The sequence below is a fragment of the Lycorma delicatula genome, chromosome 3 (assembly GCF_047948215.1).
Source record: "Lycorma delicatula isolate Av1 chromosome 3, ASM4794821v1, whole genome shotgun sequence".
NCBI lineage: Eukaryota > Metazoa > Arthropoda > Insecta > Hemiptera > Fulgoridae > Lycorma > Lycorma delicatula.
In genome coordinates, this window is record NC_134457.1 from 213,610,929 (window position 1) to 213,625,915 (window position 14,987).

Consider the following 14,987-nt stretch of genomic DNA (forward strand, 5'->3'; position numbering starts at 1 on the left):
ACAAAAAGTCTGCTCTGCTTGTTCTTCTTGATATTTGCCAAGTCTTAACAAGTGTAACATGCTGGCCTTTATAAAATTAATCGACATCTACATTATCAGTTCCTTTTTAAGTAATAGATATTTTGAGATTACATTCGAGACTGAATTATCTCTAATATTTTCCCTAACTGTAGGCACTGCTCAAGGAAGTGTATTCTACATGCACTTCCAATATGCTTGTTCTCACAACACTACAATAGCATATTTTAAGCGATTTGCTTTGTAGTGTGTAAAAGTAATTCACAAGTTCACAGCACCTTCAAACAGAGTTAAACAACATTGAAGCGTGGCAGAAGTTGTGACAAATAAAGTCTAATGAAAATTAAAAGTACACATTAAGTTATGCATTTTCAAAGCAGCAACTTAAGTGTTCACCAAAGCATTTTAGTGAATACCAAAATGCTTTGGTATTTACCTCGTCAAAAGGCTCACATTTGGAAAAAAAGGAACAACTGAATACTACTAAATTTTGTCAAATGTACTGGATTCTAAATTGAAACTCAAAATTATCTCTGAACAAGATTATTATTTACAAAGCCATCGAAAATTTGATCTGGACTTACTGCAGAAATATTAACAGGATCTAATATAATTATGTTATGTATACAATACAAAGTTTTACACATCATCACATTGCAATAAACCACCTAATAATGTCATTGGCACCGATGAGAAACAACTGTGAGGTAGACTTTATTTCCTTACAACTTTGTACAATACGAATAACAATGTACACGATTCAAGATACCTATAGTTACAGAAGAAATCTCAATTTGTTAACCAAAACTCAACAGTCATCCAAATGTTCTGACAGTTAATCTTTGACATTTATATCCAATTTACCTTTTTTTTAAAATTCAAGATCTTCAAGAAGTAAATCCTTTTATGAGAAGTATGATGTAAATAAGAGTTAACTTTTGCCGTTGAGGTTTCTCCTTCAAGACAGTTGTAAACATTTATTCACCTCATTTATTCATTGTCCTGAACAAACGGATTACAGGCATCTACTTGCATTAAAAAAAAAAGTTTATACAGTTGTTATTTATTTCAACCACATTCTAAAATATGTTAATACGATTTTAAAAAATAAACCACCTAATAATGTCATTTGGAACCAATGAGAAACAGCTGTGAGGTAGACTTATTTCCTTACTCAGTTACTGTCATGTCATAACTGCTTTACATCTTATCTGTACCAGCGAGTACGATTTGTTCTCGTATCGTGATGTCCTTGATGATGTCAAGCAGATGATCTTTGTGTGTGTTAAGTAGACAAATCCTAGGTGTTGTTGAGCGAACCACCAGGTTAGTCTAGTGGTGAATGTGTCTTCCCAAATCAGCTGATTTGGAAGTCGAGAGTTCCAGCGTTCAAGTCCTAGTAAAGGCAGTTACTTTTAAACGGATTTGAATACTAGATCGAAGATACAGGTGTTCTTTGGTGGTTGGGTTTCAATTAACCATGCATCTCAGATATGGTCTACCTGAGACTGTACAAGACTACACTTCATTTACACTCATACATATCATCCTCAGAAATAATACCTGATGATGAGGAATAAGAAAATAAAAGATGTTGTTGAGTAGCCTTTGGTATAGGAGTTCATTAAATGGTACTCCCAGAAGTGAAAGGTGTTTTAGTGGTGTTATTTGTGATTTTGGTAATGTAAAGTGTTAGATTACGTAAAATGAGTGGTTCTTAAGAATCATACGAGTGGGCGTAATTTACTTTTGTAAATTAGTGAGTAATTGAGTAATCACATTTTCAGTGAAGTGTACTTCAACTGTTATAGTGTTTTTACATTAGAGTGGCCAGTTAGATTCGGCAGGATTGTTACTGTCAGTTTTTATAGTGTACAGCTGTGGCAATATTCTAAACAGGTATTGCCAATTGGAATATTTTCTAAGTCTAAGGTGAGCTATAAGGGGAAATTCCTTCTTTTTATTTTCAGTTATCTCCGGACCCCCTGACTTCCCACAAATCATATCCCAGATTTTGGTTTATACATTTTCCGACCCCCCTGCCCCCCCAAATAGTGAAAGTGGGTACTCAAATTGTCAGATTTTTTGTGTAGTCAGTTTCTGAACTCGGTTTGTTAAAAATAATTTTTTGTAAAAATTTATAAACATTTAAAGTTTATGGAGCCACAGAATTCATTTCTAGCTGCAACGACAGAAAGCGTTCTTCAGTGATGTCTAGGAAGGCGTCTGATGACAAAAAAGAATAAGTCCAACCAATGGATGTTGCCTCTGGCAGTAAAGATACAGAGACGGTGGTCACTGGTATAGATGTTAAAGGGAAATCGTCTGAGGTAAATGGTGTTAAGGCAGCTGACAAGCAATCAGGCAAGTGTGTTCGTTGAAATGGATATAGTTAAGTTGACTCCTGGACAGGAAGACCGTAGAGGACGGTTAGTGGTAGAAGGGAGACGGTCAGGCTACATGTTAGGTTGAGTAGGAGCATTCGAACAGAGCGGATGTGTTGTTTCTTTGCTCCATGTTTTTTAGAATTTTTATTGGTTTTTCAGTTTGCACTATTGGAACTGTTGGTGAATATATTAGTTCATGTGTTTTAAAGAAAATAAAGTACTATACTGTGTAAGAAATATGAAATAAACTGATCAAATAATAGTGCCCAAATGAAAATGTTTATATGAATGAAAGATATGTAAAGTAATTTTATCAGTTCTTTTCTCACATGATTACTGTAATTTATACATAATGTACAATACGCTCATATAAAAACATCAGTCGCAATTAAGTGAACTTTTATGCTGTAGGCCTGTACTTTTTATTAATAATTACAAATTTAATTTTCTTTTGTGTATCAGTATTGTGCCTCTAAAATAAAAATCACAAATTTTTCCAGAGGGATGACGAATTATTGAACGGGATGAATTAACGGGTAACTAACAATCGGGGTCCTATTGTAATTCTAACCTAATTGAAAACTTCAACAGTCTACTGCAAAACTGTCAACTATCCACTGTTCTTATTTATTAGTATCGTAGAATATGAAAATAAGTATTATTATTTTCAATAAATAGAAAGATAATCGTTGAACTTATGCAATGTTATCCAACCTAATGTTTTTTATCGTATACGTAATTACTGTTAAATGTTTTTGAGTATTTAAATTATAAATTCAGTAATTATTGCAATTATATTATTTAAATAATCAAAACATTTATGTTAATTGGTCGAGGTTAGCGAGCTTAGGTTAATTTATATCTATAACTATAGACAGCAAACCTTTGGATTATTGTCAATATCGCCCGATATAACCATTATATTATAAATATAATTTAACGAATTAACCTACGCTCACTAACTTAGACTAATTAATACAGTAATGTTTTAAGAAATGTTTTACATTGTAGAGCAATTAACCTTACAGCATTAGTAATGACAAATTCATCATAAAAAAAAAATCAACTTAAATTCTATTAATTTATGTTGGAATGGTATAAAATTACTTACTTAAGTCAGATAAACAAAAGTGAACACCACCAAATAAATAATACTTATATTATAATATAAACCGCTCCCTCACAACGGTCTTAGACAAACGTTCACACCATGATGAAAGTAACAAGGTGTAGCATTGCACACAGTATTCGGCGCGCATGCGTATACGCTCGTCCCAAAATCTCATTTTCTACCGGGTTATTTGAACATATAAGTAAGGGATTTTGGGACAAAAGTATTCAGTCGTACAAAAATTTTACAAAATTTTAAATACATGATAATGATTAAACGAGCTAACAATAGAATATTTATGAATGATTATTTACTTTCAATATGAATTAGTATTATTTGGCACTGATAAAGTCGTAATATTTATTAAAAATAACAAAAAGTTTTTTTAATAATCCTTAATAAAAATAAATATTTTATACAAGTCTATTGATTCTTAAGAGTATTGAAATCGATTGTTAATTAAGATAAAATTCAAAATAATGAATGAAAACTTAAACAAACAAACAGGGGACACATCTTATGAAGTGCAACTGACACAAAGTCTTTGTGTAGAGAGTGGCTCTATGGTAACGACTCCTTTTGCTATTCCTGGGGTTTGGTATCGAATCATCGATTTTTTTTTACTAATATTATTTTCCATTTATTATAAGAAACTATTTAATGCTGTTAAAATGGAAAATCAACTAAATGGGAGATAACTTATTTCAAAATTTTATAACTAAAGATCTGATATTATTTATTTTGGTCGATCTTTGGAATTGATCATTTTTTAGTTTAATTAAAAATATTATCGCAAAACAATTTTTGAAAGAAATTGCTTTTAATAATCTAATTTACACGGGAAAATGAGATATTACTTATTTTTTTACGGGTACCAAAATGAATATTACTTTATAATACTGAAATAAAAATAAAATAAAAAGTTGTTGTTTAGTGAAAAATAATTTTATATTCGATAACATATTTTTCTAACGAGTCAAATGAAATGCAAGGGATTTTCTAGGTAAACCATTTTAAACCACGTGCAATAAAGAGAACAATTGCAAAAGGGTCGGTTTTGGTTTTTATGTTAATGAAAACTTATTTATTTTCTATTTCATATAAAACGTTTCCATTATATTTTCATTTTGAATTAAAATAATTAAAGTTAATTATTTTCTGAACCGCTCTGTATCTAATAGTACATTAATAATTAATTCAAGGTAAATTGTTTATTAAGAAAAATTATTAGAAATTATTATATCGTTAAGAAATAAACGAAATTAATCATTCAGATCATAATTCTCGACTCCACATACAGTTAATTAAATTTTATATAAAATAAACAAAAAACCTACACTCCATATTTATTTGGAAGTGCGTGTACATGCACACGTGAGTATGGCACTTCCTATTTATAAATATTAGAGTAAAAATCCACAATTCGACGCCAATTTTCATATACGTCAATAAATTTTATTCTTTTATGTTTCAAAAGTTTTTTTTTTTTTTATAATTCTGCCTTTAATCACATTGATGTCTTGCTTCTGTTTGTGGGCCAACCGCATAAACGAATTTAAATATCATGGCGGGAAAAGGATTTTGGGACGAGCCACTGCGCAACGCTGGGTGTGCGACACCTTGTTACTTTCATCATGGAATATTTGTTGGTCCTCAAATAAGAGATCGGTGAAAGATGATGTATTTAACTCGATGTTAAATAATGTAGAAAGTGCAGCTTGGGCTTCATTTAAAGACATTTACAAAAATGTTTTCGGCAAACAAAAATTCAACAATTACCACAATGTTGTTAATTAACTTCTTACTTCACATCATTGCTTCATTATAATAGTAAATTTCCTTCTTAATAGTTAACTTCTGTTTTTTACTTAAAACAAAAGAATATTCCATAATAATTTTACTTTAAGAGGGATTTACTTTCTTTTACTTTAAGATAAAGAGAATTATTATTGACTGTTCCATAGGTCTTAATTATTAAGAGATATGGGATGTAATACATCTTTGAAGATACATTTCCTCCATTCACATCTGGATTTTTTGCTGGATAACCATGGAGATGTAAGTGATGAACACAGTGAACATTTTCACCAAAACAATTACGTGATGGAAAGTCATTATAAAGGGAAATGGAATACTAACATGCTAGCCGATTACTGTTAGACATTAATTCAGGATGTGCCTGATGCTATTTATACAAGAAAAGCATCAGCAAAATTATTCTAACGCAGGTATGCCGTGCAAAATTATACATTTTAACAATATTTTCCCTTAATTCTATCGAAGCATTAATTATTTAAAAAAAAAATTGTATTTACAGATCTGTAATATACACAAAAAAGCAATTCAAGAAGTGGTATCGCACTTAGAGAAACATTAAAACAATCTTTTTTGTCTATCGCTGTTATTATTACCTTGGAATATTCTGTCGTTATTTACAAACAGTGCAACTGTAAATAATTAATGTAAAACAGGTTCAAAAACTCGCATTAATATTTTGTACAATTAAGAAAATTAATTGTACGTCATTAGTTACTTTTAGTAGAGGACCGTGGTGCAAAATAGCATCATTTCATTATTCGCAGAAGCCAATCGGTAGACCGATCAAATTATGTCTCTTAGTTTGTATTGTCGGTCTGAAATTTATTATTGAATATATTATAGAAAAAAAACACATTGACATTTATTTTATTTGCATCAAATTAGGTTGTACAGATTAGATAGGTATCTGTTATTCTTTTGTCTGATTATTTCTCAATAAACATTTATTGTAATATTTAGTAGCGTTAATTTACTATTTTTATATAGCTATCTTATATATACATTCACAGATAAGTCATATATAAGTCATTCACAGATTCCTGGATATATATTTATAAGTAGACTGAAATACTTATTTAATAACATTAAGTTAGCATTATTGTAACATAAATATGCTCTAAATCAGCAGACAGAATATGTTCTATTCCCGATCGACTTATAATAAAGTATTATTATAAGTTAACTTGTTTTACCATTCCCTCTTTCCTAAACTGCTCTTAAATTCTCTATGACAGTGTCTAGGGACTCTTAGTTTCTTTTATAGAAGGTTGCAAACAAAACCGGTCTAAGGTATCTGTCTGGTAAACCTAACCTTGTTCTAAAATTTAGAATATAAATCCCGTCTAATTCAACTTCTGATATATGACCATATCTTATTTTAATATTTAATAATCTTACTTTTTATTCAGTAATTGTGCCTACATATCATTTTTTTTTTGTCCAGTCATTTGACTGGTTTGATGCAGCTCTCCAAGATTCCCTATCTAATGCCAGTCGTTTCATTTCGATATACCCCCTACATCCTACATCCCTAACAATTTGTTTTACATATTCCAAACGTTGCCTGCCTACACAATTTTTCCCTTCTACCTGTCCTTCCAATATTAAAGCGACTATTCCAGGATGCCTTAGTATGTGGCCTATAAGTCTGTCTCTTCTTTTAGCTATATTTTTCAAAACGCTTCTTTCTTCATCTATTTGCCGCAACACCTATTCATTTGTCGCTTTATCCACCCGTCTGATTTTTAACATTCTCCTATAGCACCGCATTTCAAAAGCTTTTAATCTTTTCTTCTCGGATACTCCGATCGTCCAAGTTCCACTTCCATATAAAGCGACAATCCAAACATATACTTTCAAAAATCATCATAATATATCACAATTCTTCAGTATTATAAAAAATATATTTACTCGGCTACTTTGTTATAATATTAGTAAAATTACAGTAGTATATTCAACGGAATAGAAATTTTTCCCAAGATATAACACGGGCTTTTTTGCTCACACTAAACAGATCCTAAAGCATTTACAATCAGAAGATCTGTTTTATTTTAAATGCAGATAAAATAATCATTCGATAAAGAGAATGCCGATTCGATAAAGAGAAATTGTCTAGTGAGAAATTATGAATTTTTATACACAAAGTCTGTAATTTATTATTTACAAATTTTTAATCTATCTTATAACACGATATTTATTTTTATTTTTAAGAAACACACATATTTTGATTTATTCTATTTTGAATGCAGAAACTTTATAAACATACTTTTGTTTTAAAAATCATCTACTATTATTAAATGAAAATTTATATTTTTAATGATTCAACATGCATTAGCATTTAGAATGGAAAGTTTATTTTAAGTAATTTTGCGCAATAACTAGATCAATTTAATTCTTTTTATACTTTAATATATCATAGGAAATATGCTTAGTATCAGGAGAAAAAATCTAAATGTTGGAAAGCAGGTGACTTGTGCAATTTTAAGTTCAGCAGCGTTTTATCACAGTAGTCTAACCGATCAGCAACCGGTTCTGTGAATCATCGATACATGCTCAGATGCTAATCCATTCTCTCAAGAGGTTGAGTTAAGGTTACACTTTTTTGAAGAGAGTTTGGAGATAAATTACCATGGTATGACAATACTTAAATGCATTCATATAACGCTCGGCTGAATTTATTTTTAAATGGAAATATGGTCACTATAAAGAGACTATACTACATTTTCTATGCTATAAGTCATTTGAATGATGGATGTCACCTTACAAAAAACACTATCAGTCATCTTCAACACCAGAATCACAGTTCGATTCGACTCTAATGACCATTAAGGTTAGTTTACGGTTCATTCCTAACCTTAACCCTAATCTCCCAACACAGAACAGATCAGTAAACTGAACAAATCTCAATAACTCCAAAAACTGATTACTAATCGACTATTACTAGCATGGTGTGGACTTACGGGTCACCCGCTATCCAAACATGCTTTCAGACATTTAGATCCTAAACATCTTCTACGGTAAAATGAAAAAAACTGAAGTTGATCAATCGCTCAGAATTACCATATTTTACAACAAAAATTTCTTGAATTTAAATAATTTTAGTTATGCAATTTAATACCATCAGTAGTCAAAACAATCATATACATTAAGAAAAAGCAATAATTACAATAGTTTTATGAAACTATCTTTCTTCAACACGTAGAGAACTCCAAAAGCCAGCACTTTCTAGTTTGGACAAACGGTTAATTATTATGGAAAATGCTTACAATTTTATAAGTTATTACATTCATAAAAGGCGTGGCATCAGACAAACTGTAAAAGTGATTCTAATTGTAATGACATTAGAAGTTCACCTGATATATACATACAAAATAGAAAATCTAATGTAACGTTAACTTAAATCAAGAAGATAAATAGTAACGATTAAATTTATACCAACCACACCACAAAAAAAGTCAAGCAAATAATTTTTAAGTCGGTAAGTGAATAAATATATAATTTAAACACAATAAAATATACATAAACTTATATTTAAAAAAGAGAGAAAAAAGATTTTAAGATATCTTAAAATTTATTTAATCATGCAATAAAATCACTTATTTAATAACTAATTAAAGCAATTATGTGTTATAAAAGTAAACAATATTAAGTAAATTAAATAAAATTATTAAAACAATTTACGTAACGTACTCACCCACAATAACAACAGTCTAATGTAAAAACAAATACGCAGGGTAGAGCCGAGCGATGAACCTGGACGCCGAATCTCATCACAGTCAAATGGACGAGTATACGGCCCGTAATACTTTAATATACGTTAAATGTTATAATAAAATTATAGCTAATAAATATATATTGGAAGATTTTATTTATTAAAATAATACTTTATTTATAAGTAAGTTAATTAGCATTCAATTTGACTGAATTTAAAATGATTTTAGAAAGACAAGTTTCCATACAACATGCACCCATCTCGTTATCGCTACCAAGTCCCGTCAAAGGATTTTTTGTTTCAAAAAAGAAAAGAAAAAAAGATTGGATTTATTCAACTCCACTACTTTTCGTATACATTTTAGTACCTAAATAAGGCAAGGAGTGCGCTTTTGGTAATATCGATTATTATAAAATCGATTTGGTATCGTGCAGTTACAATCGTTGAAATTGCATGTTTGTTTACGTTCGCGTTTTTTACAGTTATAATGGCATCTAACAATTCGTATAATGATGCATGCAGTCGATGTTATTTTTGATTTACAAAGTGATGATGAAGATTGAATGAAAATGGGAAAGTGACAAGAAAGGATACATCATTTCGATGTTGTGAATGCAAAATCGCTTTATGTAAAGATCCTTGTTTTAAAACTTTTCATTCAAAAAAAATAACCTGAAAATTAATTTTTTTTAAAAGTAAAACTATTTTGGTGTAGGCCTACTGTAATTTTAATAAATATTAGTGTTCGTGATAGTTTAAGTGTGAACCGAATGTAAAACAAAATTTTTTTTGATTTAAAAACAGGCTTTCAAAAATCTGCTATATCTTTTTATTCATAAATGGTAGAAGTATATATTATATATCATTTGAAACTAGAAGAGTTGAGGTTTTATATGTTGTTTTAAGTACCAATTTTATATTATTTTTATTTCTAAATTTACGGAGTTACAAATATAAGCAAAAATGGCTAGCATTCTACAAACAAGCACATTTTGATACCCTCCAGCACTCTTAAGTGTTAAAGTACACTTGCGTTATTAATACATAAGGAAATATGAATCTTTCAGTATCCACAGTGTATTCAGTTGAGGACAATGCAGCGGTTTGTTACATGAATGTCACCAAGTGTAAAATAACTCATATTCTCTGACAACATCTTACTTGGGAGTATTGAACTGCAAATACTGCAGAATTACATACATTAAATCATTTATTTTCTGGAGAGCAGGAAATTCCTAATTTGTTTCTAGGAAACAAACTGAGGTCAATACTGCCTCTATTCAGATGCAGGGATGGAGGTTTCTGAAACCTGTGAAGGTCTTAAAAAGCTTTTTCTGAATTTGAAGCCGGATAGGATAGGAATGGTTGATATGAATGAGAATGCTCGGTATCTTCACATTACTTACTACTATATGATAAATGTAATTCTAGAATATTACAATAATAAAGATTTAACCCTTGTTTTTAATATTGCTTTATAAATAAAACAATTTCCAGCCTGTAAATCTTTGATTTATTACTAATTTACATTAAGATTGAAAGCAATATATTATTTCCATCACCAAAAGCGATGGTGTGAATCATTTCCAGTATCTGTGCAATAGATAGATCTACTGTAACTATATGCCATATGACTATAATCAATAGTAATTATTTCACATAATATGAGCTAAATAAATGAATCCTTATACTATATTAATATTAAAGAAATATAAATTACTTAGCTCATATAACTACAATTTTATTTTTTTAAATTTGACATTTGTTATGTAAAGCAATTAATTGAATTGTGACAGTTCAAGAACACTGGTAACATTAATATAGAAAAGTAATGATACATTAAACTGGATACAAACTGAATTTGAATGTGCATCCTGCAACATCACTAATTAGTTATAACCTAATCCATGAAATAGACAAGTTGTTAGCATCGCTGCTAATTAATTATTATAAAAATTTCATGTCGGAAGTCATTCAGAACTTTAACTACATAAGTAAATAAAGTATTTAATTATTAAGTTTACTTAGCAATTAGTTAAACTTCTTATTGTTCAAACATATCTGAACATTACATACTTTACTAGTAATACTTTAATTATCGTAATAGTAATATTATTATAATATACATCTGCTACACAAAATGGCAGTCCACTTCAACATTCCTTTAAAATAACACTTGCTATACGATCATGTAATCTTTTGTCTTAACTTTTCTATTTTTAAAAATTACGAATCACTTTTAGTAATACTACAATACATATTATTAGAATAAAAGAACTTAAGAAGCAGGCACGTGTAAACATTATACTCTCAAAACCTTTTACTAGTCTTAAAATAAAAAATATATTTTCACTGTTTAATATTAACAGAGGGCTCAACTTGAACAAGGTAATCTCTACTTTAAATGATGAAGGAAATATTTTAACTTGGAACAAGTACTATTTATTGCGATTAGATGCATAAGGCCATGTGAAGGGAAGATTTTTTGATAAATGAATAAATTTAAAAATAAACAGAAAAAATTGAAAATGTTATAAAATATTTCATTAAAAATAAATCATCAAATGTAAATTTCCAAAATAACTTGAAAGTTTTAGAAACATCTCATGAGCATAAACAGCTGAAATAATTACAAATTTTACATTTATGAAATCAAAAATAAGTATGGCTTAGTCAACGAATAGATGGCCTGTTTAAAAATGATAATTAAATGTAAACTGATAACTCAAAAAATATCTTATTTAAATTTTATAGTGATGTTGATTTATTTAACTAGCTATTCAATTAATATGTACCATATCTAAAAACTATACAAATAACTGCTTAAGTACTATTTAAGTGTAACTAAAAAATAATATGCAACTTAATCATATGTGTGTACACTCACCACTACACTTATTAATTACACATCCTGAAAATACATGTACGTAATAGAACAGAAATATTAAAAAAATACACAGACATGCACATACAAGTTTTCTTTATGTAAATCCAACTTAAATTAAAATTTTATACATTATAATAAAGAAAAGATAACCATTATTACTTCTCAAATAAGAAGTTTTATCTATCGCTTAACAGTAATATTTTTTTACAAGTTCACATCAGGCCTTTTCCATTATCTAACCTGATTCTACATTCTCAATTAAATTAGGCAGGGAAAGATTACTATTCTGAGGCCAATTAATAATAGATTAAGTTATATACATGCGGCACATTAAAAAAAATCTGCTTTAGAACTCAAAAAAATTAATTAAGTCTAGCCGATTTAATTTAGAGACTAACATAGTACAAGCAAGCAGTTAAAAACGGTTTAGCCATTCTTACTGCTTGTTCCTTTGCACTAAAATCACACTCAGAAAGACCGGCAGACAGAGAGTTATGTACACACACCTTCCATGCAAGAATAAATATAAAACAGAAATTAACTTTAATGATATTCCTATTGAAGAGCACAGAGTTGTATTATGATTATAGATTTTTTTTATTACATTCTGAAAAAAAATTTATAAATGACAACTGTACTGGTATCAAAAACCCCAAGACTTCCAATTGTTATCAAACAAAACAGTTTTGTCTTGCTGATACAGGATTAACTAATGCGGATACAAGATATATAATGTTTTTTTTTTTTTTTTTTTGGCTCTAACTGTTTTAATTTTTATTATTAACAGCCAGGAAAGTCATGTTATACTTTGCCAAGGTGATGAAAATTATATGTGCCTACATTTATGTATATGTTGAACAGAGATGCAGAAAATTCAGGTTTTTTCATTTTTCATCAGTGTTGTTGCTGATCAGCTGTTACACAATATTATGGGCAGCATTCAAGTCCAAGTAATGGTAAAATTACTTTCATTTTGATTCCGAATGAGTACTGTAATAATTTACTAATTCAATATCCTAACATAAGCCATATAAATGAAAGATAGTTATCTGTCATTAGTTATGAAAAACTGAATTAACTGCAATTTTCTGTAGGAGAATATCATACCCAACAATATTCTTATTCACTTTATATCTGCGAAATGTAACTGCAACAACGGGACCAAAGTACTATCACAGATTTCAGGAAGCAATTCATTTGAATTTTAGTTACAGACAGATTGGAGTGTCAATGGGTAGATAAGCTATTCTACAGAGAAAAAAAAAATAAATAGCCCCAGCACTTGCCTGAATGGATCAAGGGAATCCATGATAAAGCCTTAAACAGAGGAGTATTAAAAAATTAACAATTAATTATAAAATAAAAAAATGCGATTAAAGTCTTTTTAATTAAAACTAATTTAATTAAGTTAAAAATAAAAATAAAGAAATCATAAAGTTTATATTACTTTATTAAAAGAGAAAGTATGGTGATCATGTCGAAAATGGAGCATCAGGTTTTTGTGAATTTTTACATTTTAGGATCCAACTAGTTGATCTAAACCAAAAAAATCTACTTATGCGCTTTTGACCTTACTTCTCAGGACTGATCAAATGGATCTTCAAATCAGGTCAAATATTTCTTCTATATATACTGATATATTTTTTTTTTTAATTTCATTAAAGGGGTTGCAATAAAAACAATTTTGATTTTTTTCAAAGACATTTTAGAGAAAAATGTATTAAAGTAAATTTATTACCTACAATGCATATATGAGTAATCCAAAAGATCTTTTTTTAAAAATCAACCACCACCTCTTAAAATTGAGATTTTGTGTAAATTAAAATTGAAAGTTTTTGTTCTTTTGCTCCAACTTCCTTCAGTTTTTCAAAAAATTTTAAAAACTTATATATCATACACAGGGTCATCCAGAAATGTCTATAATTTTTTTTATAAATTAGACCCTGGATCTAAAATGCAGAAAAGTCTTTTTGAAAAAATGTTTTTCTTATTATAGGATTTAGTAAAAGGTGTTAGAGAAAACTTTATTTAAGTAAATTTTGTTAAGCTTAACCTATATATGAATAATTTTAGAAAACCATTTCTTAAATTTTATTCCCAACTCTAAAAGATATATAATGTTTTTTTTTAGGCTCTAACTATTTTAATTTTTATTATTAACAGCCAGGAAAGTCATGTTATACTTTGCCAGTATTTTTAAAATTATAAACACATGAAATAATATTTACATATAAACACAATTCAAAAGGTGATGAAAATTATATGAGCCTACATTTATGTATATGTTGAACTTTTCATTAATTATTATTTAAAAATCCATCAACAAGAGTAATACTGTTTCTGTAAAAGAAAATTTTTTAATTATATTTTAAATAAATGGATGGGAAATGTTTTTAAATGGTCCAGTAATTTACTAAAAATGGCAGTGTAACCATTATTTCTTGTAAGCCCAAGTATTGTTCTGTATTACATGAAAACATTTTGTTCGTGATTTGATAGAGGTAAATATTGTTATTATTTATGAATCTGACTATTCTTTTTAGCAGAGATGGCACATTTATATAAACACATTGATAATTGCTTCTCAATGTAAAAAACAATGGGAAGTAAAATATTTGGATTCTGCTCTTATACAATTGTTACAAATCCTTTTATCAAACTAGTCGTACACAGAATGCCGTCTGTGCAAATTTCAACACAAAAATTCCATGAAATATCTATTTGTTCAAAATATGAATTTATTGCAAAAAAATATTTTTTCCTATGGTATAATCAGATAATTCTCAACAACAGAAAACTAATTTATTATTATTGTATTATCACGAACAAACCAAACAAATGTTGACAAAACAAATTGAGCTTTTCCAGAAATATCTGTACTTTCATCAATTTGCAACAAAAAAAGCTTTTTTTATAAGTACTTTGGCAGTATTTTCATGTTACATGAAAGATCAACAATTCTTCGATTTACTATATCATTTGTTAATATATTCAAATGTAATATCTCTTGTGAAATACGTTAAAATTTTGTTACTAATTTTCAAAATTAAAAGA